At 39.6% G+C, this 14,622-nt stretch overlaps 1 protein-coding gene across 4 annotated transcripts in view; it reads left to right on the forward strand.

Moving 5' to 3' along the window:
- PCYT1B (phosphate cytidylyltransferase 1B, choline) overlaps positions 1-14,622 on the forward strand; it is a 123,950-nt gene that overhangs the window by 19,539 nt on the left and 89,789 nt on the right. The gene's annotated exons all lie outside the window — the stretch shown is intronic.

The following is a 14,622-nucleotide window of genomic DNA, read 5'->3' on the forward strand; positions in this document are numbered from 1 at the left end:
TCTGCATACAAGTTAAATAAGCAGGGTGACAATATACAGCCTTGACGTACTCCTTTTCCTATTTGGAACCAGTCTGTTGTTCCATGTCCAGTTCTAACTGTTGCTTCCTGACCTGCATACAGGTTTCTCAAGAGGCAGGTCAATAGGGGTAGAGTTTGCCCTATTATGGTGACCAGACCATCTTTACACTTAGGCTACCCCAGATTTCCAATTTCTAAATAATTCTGGTGATCTATTAGGCAACACTCTAGGGAATGGTATCAGAATCTATTGACAGTTACAGCTCTTGGCTGCTAACAGGGCTTCAGTGTGCTTGGTCCTTCCGAGAGTCAGTATACCCAGCCCCAAAGAGAATGTAGGTAAGCCCTTGAAGTAAACTTGCCTTATTTCTAGGACCAGTCCAGCCCTAGCCAGGTAATCTGTGAATTAAAATCCATGGTGCCTAATCTAGATGCATTTTCTAACAATGACCTAGCCTTACAGTTTCTAGACTCAGAAGGAAATGGATGGAATTTGCTAGCTAGCAAGGGTGCCTCAGAATAATCCTACAGATTGCAGAAAATAAGCACCCCGAGCCATCCTATCAGGTTTTTAAAGGGAAGAAAAATGAAAAGCTGTAATTAAAGCAGTTCGGATCCTCTCTATATCTGCTTATCTCTCTATATATGAGATCTAGTTAAATCAATCTACTTTACAATCTTCCAGGATGTTACCATGAGAAACAACATTTAAAGAGTCTGTAGAGGAAGGGCCATGGAAAGAAGACAGAAACATATTTCTCAAAAAGGTGGGAGACTAAGATCTATGAGCAAAGCCGTCACCTCATTGACAGCTATACTTACAGTTTTTCCATATTTATTTATTTATTTATTAAAGACGTCATCCCCTTTGCAGAATCAGTCTTCTTTGGAAAATCTTTCTTCATTGGAACATCTTTAGTGGCTCAGAAACCAGTGTTTTATTATTGAAATAGAATCTAGCAAATACCTCAAGCTGAGACATGTTAGAAATATCTGTACTTCCATCCAACTGTATAGCAAACCTCCCACACTGCATAATTTGTCCTAATGCTTGTTTCTTTCAGTCTTCAGCAATGTTTTCTATATGTCTTCCAGATATATTTGCTGACAAAGGAATGCATTTTAGTTTGACATCAATTTTTTTTCTACACATTAGAGCAGCCAGTTTTACTGTGACTTGAAGAGCAGGTGTTTTTGCAATGATATGAGACTTTTGGTTTTTCTCTATTAAATTGTGGCAACTCAAAAAAGGCTTCCAAACATTCATTGTACGTGAAATAGTATTTTGTGAAGAACAGGACTGAATATCACATCTTGAAATATTGCTGAAAAAAATCAGAGGTTTGTCTTCATGTTCTGGATGCTTCATTTTTAAGTATCATTGCAATTACAATAGCTTCATACCATCATGAGCTAACATCTCAATGTACAATATACGCTCCAGATGAAGTTTAATGCTAATAGCACGTATTTCAAATAGTCTTTGTGATCATTTTTGATTCAGCTGTCTTGTCAAATCTAATGAGGCCCCCATTGTTTACACCTACTAATGTAGCTGCTAGAGAACTTATACAAGGACTAGAAGAGTTAGGGACGTTCCTGGCTGTCCAGTGGTTAAGGTTTGGTGCTTCCACTGCAGGGGGCATGAGTTTGATTCCTGGTCAAAGAACTGAGATTCCACATGTTGTGTAGTGCAATCAAAAAAAAACTTTAAAAAGAGGAGAAGGGTCAGCTTGGTCACTTTTTTGGTGTTAGTCTGTGTTTATAGTATCTTTGGGGCTTCCCAGGTGATGCCAGTGGTAAAGAATCTGCCTGCCAATGCAGAAGACACAAGAGACTCAGGTTTGATCCCTGGGTTGAGAAGATCCCCTGGAGGAGGAAATGCAGCCCACTCCAGTAGTCTTGCCTGGGAAATCCCGTGGACAGAGGAGCCTGTCATGCTGCAGTCCATGGGGTCGCAAAGAGTCAGACATGATGTACAACTGAGTGACTGAGCGCACATGCAAGATGCAAGAGCAGTATCTTTACTTTCCTGTTTCATTGTAGGAAATGTTTTAAGCCACCTGCTGATCTTGTGAGCTTTAGTTTAGTTAAAACTAGAAAATATAACAAATATAACAAATTCACTCATGTAGGCCCAGGTGAACTGTATTTTACTGCAGTAACCTTAAAGTACATGGAAATATCAGGGGACGCAGGCCCCCCTTCTCTATTGTAACAGCTTGTATTCTTCCTTTGGAATACCTTGTAGACAGAAATGGGACAACAGGGTAAATGTGGAGTTTACTGTTAGATGTCAGTAATCCTTCCTTTTCCAGGCACAAGTGCTGCTCTTTAATGGATTGTTCTGCGCATCCCACGTTAGACAACCATGATCTCTGTGTTTTAAATCTTGCCCTTGGATCCATCCAAGTGAGTAAGAGAACTGCATTCTCAGACTACATGTTTGGCTCCTGGTAGAAATGCTTTTTGATTCAGGGACTCTGCCTTGCAGGGAGGGTGCTACATAGACAAACATAAAAGACAGGATTGTCTTTATTGCAGGACTGTCATTGAGTATGTTGCTGTTGCTATGGTATCACCCAATATGCCCCTTATAAAGGCACCAAGGGAGGAATTTCTATAAAAATTTGGCATCAGGGAATGCTGTGCTTCTCCCCAGTATCTATTTTGGGTTTTGCTTAAAAACGATATTAACTTTGTGTTCCTCTTTGCTTTGACTGCTGGGAGCTTAAAGCCATTTTTGTGGCCCCTGCTCTCTGAAATGTAAAGGACTGTGATGGACATTCCTGTGTGCTCAATTTCACCCCAGGCCTTTTTTCAAAACCCCTGTTTCTACCCCTATTCCACTATAATTTTAAACTTTTTTTTTTTTTAAATAAAAGTCACCTCATAGCCTTTGGGGAAGGAGATAGAGATGAGTAAGATACGAGATTATTATTGATACTCATTGTAAACTCCTTAAGCTCAATTGTCCAAGAAAAAATAGATTTGAGGTATGGAATTTTTATCCCTAGGTAACGATGATTATTTTCTATTGTTAATGGTATCTATGTGTTTCTTGATTCTAAATGTCTTTAGTTGTAAGACATGCTTCCATTTCAGAGGTGTTAGAATGTAAGACAACTGCCAATATGGATTTTAAAACATCTATTTTCAGACCCCTCCTAATCTCCGACATGTGTATCTGTTTGTGTCATCTTTGATTTCTTTCATCAGTGGTTTAATAGTTTTCTGAGTACAGGTCTTTTGCATCTTTAGGTAGGTTTATTCCTAGGTATTTTATTCTTTTTGTTGCAATGGTAAATGGGATTGTTTCCTTAATTTCTCTTTCTGATCTTTCATTGTTGGTGAATAAGAGTGCAAGAGATTTCTGTGTATTAATTTTATATCCTGCAACTTTACCAAATTCATTGATTAGCTCTCATAGTTTCCTGGTAGCATCTTTAGGGTTTTCTATGTATAGTATCATGTCATTTGCAGACAGTTTTAGTTTTCCAGTTTGTGTTCCTTTTATTTCATTTTCTTCTCTAATTGCTGTGGCTAGGACTTCCAAAACTATGTTGAATAAGAGTGGCGAGAGTGGACATCCTTGTCTTGTTCCTGATCTTAGGGGAAATGCTTTCAGTTTTTCACTATTGAGAATGATGTTTGCTGTGGGTTTGTTGTATATGACTTTCGTTATGTTGAGGTATGTTCCCTGTATGCCCACTTAATAGAGTGTTTTTTTAAATCAGAAATGAGTGTTCACTTTTGTCTAAAGTCTTTTCTGCATCTATTGAGATGATCATATGGTTTTTATTCTTTAATTTGTTAATATGGTGTACCATATTGATTTTGTATATATTAAAGAATCCTTGCATTCCTGGGATAAATCTCACTTTATCATGGTGTATGATCCTATGAATGTGTTGTTGGATTCTGTTTGCTAGTATTCTTTTGTTGAGGAGTTTTGCATTTATGCTCATCAATGATATTGGTCATAATTCTCTTTTTATTTTATTTTTTTGTGAAATCTCTCTGGTTTTGGTATTAGGATGATGGTGGCCTCATAGGACACATTTGGGAGTGTTGCTCCCACTGCAAATTTTTGGAGGAGTTTGAAAAGGATAGGTGTTAGCTCGTCTATAAATGTTTGATAGAATTCACCTGTGAAGCCCTCTGATCCTGGACTTTTGTTGGAAGATGTCTTAGTTACAATTTCAATTTCATTACTTGTGATTGGTCTATTTATATTTTCTAATTCTTCCTGGCTCAGTCTTGGAAAGTTGTATCAGACATGCTCAAATGTGGGGGGAAATATACATTTTAGAATCAATGCAGTGTGGTGTTATTTTTAGTATTAAGAGTTTTCCAGCTATTTGAAATCCACCACTGTGGGGCTTGGAAGGTGGCCACGTGGGGGCTATGGCATATGGATGGTCAGTGTTTTAAGGGTGCCTGTATCCCTAGGGCATAATAAAAATTCTGATCCCTGATTGCTGGAAGGACTGTAATTACTAGCCTGATCTAGATGTGGGTATTCCCATGTTGGTTTAAAAAATGGAATTCTTGTGAGGATACCCTAAAGTTGGAAAATATACTTTTAAAAAGACAGTTAAGATAATTTTTAGACTGTATTATTGTTTTGCTTTTAAATAATTTCAAAATACTTATCCTCAGTAATAGAGAAATGAGTAAAGGACAGATTATTCTCAGAAGAAAATATAAATGACTAAAAACATTTGAAAAGCGTTCACTCTTTCTTGTAATCAAAATAATTCAAATTGAAACAGCATGATGCCATTTTTGTTCTATAAAATTGACAAAGATAATACTCGATGCCAGTGAGGTGGCAGCAAGATAGGTGCCTTCATACGCTGTAATATATGAATGATGCAGCTTTTGTAGAAGGTAATTGGCCAATATATGTTTAAATGTTCTTCAAATACTCATCTTTAAAATGTTCATACCCCTGATCTAAGTAATTCAACTCCTAGGTATTATCCTAAGGAAATAATCAGAGGTTCAAAATTATGTTTAGAATGTTATTTGTATTAGTAAAATATAAGCAACTTAATATTCTACAACAGAGAATTGATATTTAGTGAAATGTTTTATAGCTATTAAAATTAGTGAGAGTTGTACGAGAAACATCCATACCTTCTACTCATTTTGGTCTGAAACTAAAACCACTTTAAAAAATAAAGTCTATTTCTCACATACTTAAAAAACGAACTTATGGTTGCTGGAGGGGAAAAAACAGGGAATTTGGGATGGTCATGTACACACTGCTATAATTAAAATGAGTAATCAACAAAGACCTATAGTACAGCACAGGGAACTCAGCTCAATGTTATGAGGCAGCCTGGATGGGACGGGAGTTTGGGGGAGAATGGATACATGTATAAATATGGCTGAGTCTCTATGTTGTCTACTTGGAACTATCACAACATTGTTAATTGGCTATATCCCAATTCAAAATAAAAAGTTTATAAGAAAAAAATTAAACACACACACAAAATAGTCTGTTAATAAAATCAGTTTGGTTCATTTCAGTTGCTCAGTCGTGTCTCTTTGCGACCCCATGGACTGCAGCATGTCAGGCTTCCCTGTCCATCACCAACTCCCGGAGCTTACTCAGACTCATGTCCACCGAGTCAATGATGCCATCTAATCGTCTCATCCTCTGTCGTCCCCTTTTGCTCCTGCTTTCAAACTTTCCCAGCATCAGGGTCTTTTCCAATGAGTCAGTTCTTCGCATCAGGTGGCCAAATTAGTGGAGTTTCAGCTTCAACATCAGTCCCTCCAATGAATATTCAGGACTGATTTCCCTTAGGATTTACTGGTTGGATCTCCTTGCAGTCCAAGGGACTCTCAAGAGTCTTCTCCAATACCACAGTTCAAAAGCATCAATTCTTTGGTGCTCAGCTTTCTTTATGGTCCAACTCTCACATCTATACGTGACTACTGGAAAAACCATAGATTTGACTAGATGGACCTTTGTTGGCAAAATAATGGCTCTGCTTTTTAATATACTGTCTAGGTTTTTCATAACTTTTCTTCCAATGAGCAAGGGTCTTTTAGTTTCATGGCTGCAGTCACCATCTGCAGTGATTTTGGAGCCCCCCAAAAGAAAGTCTCTCACCATTTCCATTATTTCCCCATCTATCTGCCATGAAGTGATGGGACCGGATGCCATGATCTTTGTTTTTTGAAAGTTGAGTTTTAAGCCAGCTTTTTCACTCTCCTCTTTCACTTTCCTCAAGAGGCTCTTTAGTATTTCACTTTCTGCCATAAGGGTGGTGTCATCTGCATATCTGAGGTTATTGATATTTCTCCCGGCAATCTTGATTCCAGCTTGTGCTTCAACCAGCCCAGCCTTTCACATGATGTACTCTGCATTATAAGTTAAATAAGCGGAGTGACATTATACAGCCTTGACGTACTCCTTTTCCAATTAGTCTGTTGTTCCATGTCCGGTTCTAACTGTTGCTTCCTGACCTGCATACAGATTTCTCAGGAGGCAGGTAAGGTGGCCTGGTATTCCCGTCTCTTTAAGAATTTTCCATAGTTTGTTGTGATCCACATGGTCAAAGGCTTTAGCATAGTCAATAAAACAGAAGTAGATGTTTTTCTGGAATTTTCTTGCTTTTTCTATGATCCAACGGATGTTGGCAATTTGATCTCTGGTTCCGCTGCCTTTTCTTGAACATCTGCAAGTTCTCGATTCAGGTACTATTGAAGCCTAGCTTTACTTTGCTGGCGTGTGAGATGAGTGCAACTGTGTGGTAGTTTGAGCATTCTTTGGCATTGCCTTTCTTTAGGAGTGGAATGAAAACTGACCTTTTCCAGTCCTGTGGCCACTGCTGAGTTTTCCAAATTTGCTGGCATATCGAGTGCAGCACTTTCACAGCATCATCTTTGAGGATTTGAAATAGCTCAACTGGAATTCCATCCCCTCTACTAGCTTTGTTCGTAGTGATGCTTCCTAAGGCCCACTTGACTTCACATTCCAGGATGTCTGGCTCTAGGTGAGTGATCACACCATCGTGATTATCTGGGTTGTGAAGATCTTTTTTGTACAGTTCTTCTGTGTAATCTTGCCACCGCTTCTGTTAGGTCCATACCATTTCTGTCCTTTATAAATAAATAAGTACAAAAAACAGATGAATGGATAAAGACGTGGTATACCACATCTTTATCCATTCATCTGTTTTTTGTACTTATTTATTTTTTGGCCATGCAACATGTAGGCTCTTAGCTCCCCAGCCAGTGATCGTACTTGTACCGTCTACATGGAAGCGTGGAGCCCTAACCACTGACCACCAGGGAATTCTCTATCCAGTCATCTATTGGTGGACCCTTAGGTTGCTTCTGTGTCTTGGCTATTGTAAATAAAGCTGTAATGAACAGAGGGGTCCATGTATCTTTTCTAATTGGCATTTTTGTTTTCTTTGGATAGATATCCAGAAGTGGAACCACTGGGCCATATGGTAATTCAGTTCTTAATTTTTTGAGGAACTGCCAAACTGTTCTCCATAGTTTACATTCCAATTTACATTCCCACCAACAGTTCAGAAGCTTTTTAGTTTGAAGTCCCTTTGTTTATTTATTTGGCTGTGCTGCGTGGCATGCACAATCTCAGTTCCTCAATCAGGGACTGAACCTATGCCCCCTGCATTGGGAGCACAGAGTCTTAACCACTGGACCACCAGGGAAGTCCTCCATTTATTTATTCTTGCCTTTGTTTCCCTTTCCTGAGAAGACACCCCACCCCCAACAAACTACTACTAAGATCAACATGAAAGAGCTTACTGCCTGAGTTTTGTACTAGAAGTTTTATGGTTTCAGATCCTGTATATAAGTCTAATCCATTTCAAATTTATTTTTCTGTATGATGTGAGAGAGTAGTCTTGTTTGATTCTTTTGCATGTTGCCGTCCCGTTTCCCTGATATCACTTATTGAAGAGGCTGTCTTTTCCCCATTGTGTATTCTTGACTCATTTCTTGTAGATTAAGCAAATCTAGGGAATCCCCTGGTGGTCCAGTGATTAAGACTCCATGCTTCCACTGCAGGGGACAAGGGTTTGATCCTTGGTCAGGGAACTAGGATCCCACATGCCTTGCAGCCAAAAATAACCCACCAAAAACCAAAAGCCCAAATCTACATTAAAGTGTGGGTTTGAGAAGGGAATCCTTGATCTCGCCATCCTGTACCTCCCACTGTCAAACCCCCACTTCCAGTGTCCTCCCTATCCTAGGAATGGCAGTGCCCATCTTTCCAGTTCTTCAGGCCAGTAACTGTGGCGTTATCCTGAATCCTCTCATTCTTTCACACACTACATCCAATCAGTTCCAAATTTTATTTATTCAGAATCTATACAGAATCTCACCCTTCCACTGCCATCCCTCACTTTGGCCCCAGCCTCCATCTACTCTTGCCTGGTCACGATACCAGATGTGTTAGGGGTTTCCTTGCTTCCACCTTTGATTTCTTGCTGTTTGTGCTCAATATATAGCAGCCAGGTAGTCCTGTGAAAACTAAGTCGGCTGTTTAAAACTCGGTAGTGATTCCCATCTCCTCAGAGTGAAAGCCAGTCTTTATAGCATCCTAAAAACCCCACAGTACTGGTTGCCTTCCATCCCCTTCCTTATGCCTCTCCTCTCTGGCTGTATTTCCTACTGTTTCTCTTTTTCACTCATTTCCTCCAGGCACACTGGCCTTCTTGTTATTGCTGGCAGAAGCCAGACATGCTCCTGCCTCAGGGCCTTTGCACTTGCTGTTTACTCTGCCTGGAGTGTTCTTTTACCACATGCCTCAGTTGATCTGTATGTATTTACACATGTATCAACTTTCTTAACTCTCCTCTTGGCAGTTATACCCCCTAGCTCCCTTTTCGCCTTTGTTGTCTTGTTTTTTTTTCTGTAGAACTTATTTCCTTTTAACATATTACACATTTTATAATCTTTTTTTGTTGTCTATTGTCTTTAAGCATCACAAGGGCAGAACTTTTTTGTCTGTTTTGTTCCCCCTGTGTATCCTCAGAACTTAAAACAGTGCCTGGCATACAGCAAGCATTCAAAGCAGTGTTTGTTGAAAAAACAAATGATGAGTAGGTAATGTGAAGACAACTTAAATGGTTTTTAAAAGCACAAATGAATTTTTAAAAGTTTAAATTTTATTGGAGTCTAGTTGATCTACAATGTTGTGTTACTTTCAGGTATACAGCAAAGTGATTCAGTTATACATATGTTCATTCTATTTTTTTAGATTCCTTTCTCATATTGGTTATCACAAAATATTGAGTAGGGTTTCTTGTGCTATATACTAGGTCGTTGTTGGTTATCAAATGGGTTTTAAATGTTCCACATACCTGGGAATAATGTTATGTAACAGTGAGTTTATAGATAATAGTTGTTATTTTTTGAAGTACTCATTTCCTGTTAGATAGCTTCTGCCCTTCATATTCAGGACTGTGATCCTTGATTAAGTTTCCTGCATCTCTGAATTCACAGGGCAGGAAATATTTCTTTAAATTTATTTTTAAATTATATGCATTACATCAGTGTGTTCTCATGGTAAAAATAAAACAAAATAACAGATATATATATGGAGTAAACAATGAAAACATTTTTTCATCTATTCTCCTAATGCTGATTTCTTCCCCAGAGATAACCTCAGTTAGCAACTCGTTGTGTATTTTTCTAGGCCAGTGCTGTCCAATAGAACTTTCTGTGATGACTGGAATGTTCTACATCTGTGATAATACAGTAGCCACTAGCCACATGTGGTTATTGAGCAATTGAAATATGGCTAGTGGAACTCAGAAACTATGTTATGTTATATAAATTTAATTAATCATAACTTTGCTAGCATGTGAAATGAGTGCACTTGTGTGGTACTTTGAACGTTCTTTGGCATTGCTATTCTTTGAGATTGGAATGAAAACTGACCTTTTCCAGTCCTGTGGCCACTGATGAGTTTTCCAAATTTGCTGGCATATGGAGTGTAGCACTTTAACAGCGTCATCTTTTAGGATTTGAAATAGCTCAGCTGAAATTCCATTACCTCCACTAGCTTTGTTCCTAGTGATGCTTCCTAAGGCCCGCTTGACTTCACACTCCAGGATATCTGGCTCCAGGTGAGTGATTACACCATCATGATTATCCAGGTTGCTAAGACCTTTTTTGTGTAGTTCTTCTGTGTATTCTTGCCACCTCTTCTTAATATCTTCTGCTTCTGTTAGGTCCATACTGTTTCTGTCCTTTATTGTGCCCATCTTTGCATGAAATGTTCCCTTGGTATCTCTAATTTTCTTGAGGAGATCTCTAGTCTTTCCCATTTTATTGTTTTCCTCAATTTCTTTGCACTGATCACTTAACAAGGCTTTCTTATCTCTTCTTGATATTCTTTGGAACTCTGCATTCAAATGGGTATATCTTTCCTTTTCTTCTTTGCCTCTTGCTTCTCTTCTTTTCTCAGCTATTTGTAAGGCCTCCTCAGAAAACCATTTTGCCTTTTTGTATTTCTTTTCCTTGGGGATGGTTTTTAACACAGCCTACAGTGTTACAAACCTCTGTCCATAGTTCTTCAGGCACTCTATCTATCAGATCTAATCTCTTGAATCTGTTTGTCACTTCCACTGTATAATCATAAGGGATTTGATTTAGATCATACCTGAATGGTCTAGTGGTTTTTCCTGCTTTCTTCAATTTAAGTCTGAATTTGGCAATAAAGAGTTCATGATCTGAGCCACAGTCAGCTCCCAGTCTTGTTTTTGCTGACTGTATATAGCTTCTCCATCTTTGGCTACAGAGAATATAATCAATCTGATGTCAGTATTGAGCATCCAGTGATGTCCATGTGTAGAGTTGTCTCTTGTGTCTTTGGAAGAGGGTGTTTGCTATGACCAATGCATTCTTTTGACAAAACTCTGTTAGCCTTTGTCCTGCTTCATTTTGTACTCCAAGGCCAAACTTGCTTGTTACTCCAGATGTTTCTTGACTTCCTACTTTTGCATTACAGTCCCCTATGATGAAAAAGACATCTTATTTTTATGTTAGTTCTAGAAGGTCTTGTAGGTCTTCATAGAGCTGTTCAACTTCAGCTTCTTCGGCATTACCAATTAGGGCATAGACTTGGATTACTGTGATATTGAATGGTTTGCCTTGGAAACAAACAGATCATTCTGTCATTTTTGAAATTGCACCCAAGTACTGCATTTTGGACTCTTTTGTTGGCTATGAGGGCTACTCCATTTCTTCTAAGGGATTCTTGCCCACAGTAGTAGATATAATGGCCATCTGATTTTGAAATTTGCCCATTCCTGTCCATTTTGTGCATGCTAAGTCACTTCAGTCATGTCCAACTCTGTGCGACCCCTTGGACCGTAGCCCTCCAGGCTCCTCTGTCCATGGGATTCCCTAGGCAAGAATACTGTAGTGTGTTGCCATTCCCTTCTCCAGGGGATCTTTCCAACCCAGGTATCAAATCCACATCTTTTATGTCTCCTGCATTGGCAGGTGGGTTCTTCACCACTAGCGCTACCTGGGAAGCCCCCTATCCATTTTAGTTCACTGATTCCTAAAATGTTAATGTTCACCCTTGCCGTCTCCTGTTTGACCACATGCACTTTACCTTGATTTGTGGACCTAACATTCCAGGTTCCCATGCAGTATTGCTCTTGACAGCATCAGATCTTACTTTCATGACCAGTCACATCCACAACTGGGCATTGTTTCCAAGAACTTCCAGATTTACAAGATGGATTTGGAAAAGGCAGTGGAACCAGAGATCAAATTGCCAGCATCCGTTGGATCGTAGAAAAAACTAGAGAAAAACATCTGCTTCATTGCAGAAGGCTGGGTGCCTAAGAATTGATGCTTTTGAACTGTGGTATCGGAGAAGACTCCTGAGAATCCCTTGGACTGCAAGGAGATCAAACTAGTCAATCCTAAAGGAAATCAATCCTGAATATTCAGGGACTGATGCTGAAGCTGAAGCTCCAATACTTCGGCCACTTGATTCGAAGGCCCAACTCATTGGGAAAGACCCTGATGTTGGGAAAGACTGGAGGCAGGAGGAGCAGGGGGTGACAGAGGATGAGATGGTTTGATGGCATCACCGACTTAATGGACATGAGTTTGAGCAAGCTCTGGGAGATGGCTTAGGACAGGGAAGCCTGGCGTGCTGCAGTCTATGGGGTCACAAAGAGTCGGACGTGACTGAGTGACTGAATGACGATGACAAATCATAACTTGAATTTAAATCGTCACATATGGCTAATGGGTATGTGGTATTTAACAGCACAGTTCTCACCTATTTCTATACAATTCCCTAGTTCTCTCTAACCATAAATGATATCGTACTGTATAACATGTGTACATATTGTTTTGTGACTTGCCTTTTGCATTCAACAAAATGTCTTAGAAATTATTCCCTGTCTGTGCAGATATATCTATCTTGCTGTTTTAGGTGGTGCCTATTAGTTCAGAATATGTGTGAGCCATACTTAGCCAAGTGAGAAATGGGTACTTCTTGGTACAGAGCTGTGTACTGGGCCTCCTTTTTCTCTGTGCCACTGCTCTCTGTTGAGTCTTGGCACCAGCTGCCTGATCTGAGATTCTTTGTCATCAGTAACACTGTCCAAGAGTCCAGTGATTCCATGTGTTGGGCCTCTAGTCACCTCTGAGATCCACTTTGTCTTTACTCTCTGTTTTCAGAAGATTAAAATACTCTGATCCCAAATAAAACCAGGCCTTAAAAAAATACATTCAGTGACAAGTAGATACAAACCCAACAGCATGGGACTGAGGGATGAACTTTGTGCCATCTTTTTGTGTTTCTGATTTTGCAGTTCTAAAGTGGGTCAGTCCTAAAGCCAAAGACCTCCATAGGAGAAGTAGAGTCTTTCTTTCTCTTCTCTCTTGCATATCCTGACTAAAATGTTCTGTCGTTGTACAAGTCTTTCCAACTGGAAGACATTCTTTAGACAATTATGACTTTATTAACTATGGGTAATTCACTTTTCAATTGATTTCTGTGCTTCTTAACATGCCTCATCAACATTTGCTGGCTAAATTTATTGAGCCTGGCATCATACTATTATATATACCATATCAGTCAAGGCCTTGGTGAGACATAGATGGCTTACTCTAAAGGGGGAATTTGAAGACAGCTTAACAAAGGGACTATTTTTAAAGGCATGGGCAGAGTTTAAGGAAACCTCAAAATATAGTATGGGCATAGTACCTGAAGCCTAGAAACACTGGGAGGCCTTGATACATTGCCAGCAGGAAAGGGGTACGGGGAGCATGTGGTTACCAGAACCTCATGGAGCTGTGGCTCCCAGGCAGAGGGTGGGACTAGCATACTTGTCCCTCTCAGGGAGGATACCAGGGAGATGAGTACCCTCTTGTCCTACCCTCCAGCTTTTTGCATGCTTCCCATGGACCCAACCCAACTGGAAGCAGGAAGGCAAGAGAACCCAGTGGCGGAGTCCATACAGAAAGCCATATGCTGAGGAGTAAAGAAGGTGGGAGAGTATGCATTCTGGAGAGGCAGAAGGAAGATGTTAATCACTCATACATCATTTCATTTACTCCTCACAACAACTTCATGAGATAGATCATTTTTTTTTTCAAAATGACTGCTCCTTTTTATTATTATTTTTTCTTTTCTTTTTGGCTGTGCTGGGTCTTTGTTGCAGCATGCAGGCTTTCTCTAGTTGCAGTGTGTGAGCTTAGTTGCCCCACGGCACGTGGGGTCTTAGTTCCTCACCAGGGATCAAAGCCATGTCCCCTTCATTGGAAGGTGGATTCTAACCACTGGGGAATTCCTGGGGAATTCCCTGGCAAGTCCCGAGATAGATCATTTTATTATCCTTCTTTTATAGATGTTCTGGATGAGGATACTGAAGGTTAGAGAGATTAAGAACCAGCAATTTTCTAAAACTCAAATTTAGAAAATCAAATGGCCACTCATTTATGGAACTAGGATTTGAACTCAGGCCTGACTGAATAGCCCCACTGTAGTTAAAAGTAGCTTAGTTTAAACAAGCAGCTTTGCAGTTGGCCTGTCACCCTCAGCAGTACCATGCTAAATTTTGATTGGTTGATTAACTTGCTGTATGATTGAGCCTGTTGTCAGTCAGAGATGCCTAGTGCATAAGTAGAGGTTCTACTGACCACTTTTGCACTCAAGTAATGTTTGTATTGTATATTTTATATAGTGCCTAATAGCTTTTGTTTTAAGTAAATAGTTGATAATGTCCAGTTGAACATACTCTGCAAATGAAATGCCCAGTATCTAATCTTCCCCCTTAAGAAACTGATGGAAACATGCTTTCATGTGGTACTGCCATGTAGTTTGCATAACCAGAGCTTTGTATGACAAATAGGCAACATGTCCGCATGCAATGACTGGGTGTTCTGAAATCTTAAATTAGGTACAAGTTTTATTGCAGTCTAGCTCCAACTCTGTGGTCTGGCAAGGTGTTTACATATGAGAGGTTCAGGGCGCTGGGCCAGGGCTTCTTAATCCTTTAAAAATCCTCACTCTCTTCTAGTAAACATAAAAATTTCATGGGTTTCTCTAGCCCCGAATTTGGTATATGGCTTC

Source organism: Giraffa tippelskirchi, chromosome X (assembly GCF_054371585.1).
Source record: "Giraffa tippelskirchi isolate mGirTip1 chromosome X, T2T-mGirTip1v1.2.pri, whole genome shotgun sequence".
Lineage (NCBI taxonomy): Eukaryota > Metazoa > Chordata > Mammalia > Artiodactyla > Giraffidae > Giraffa > Giraffa tippelskirchi.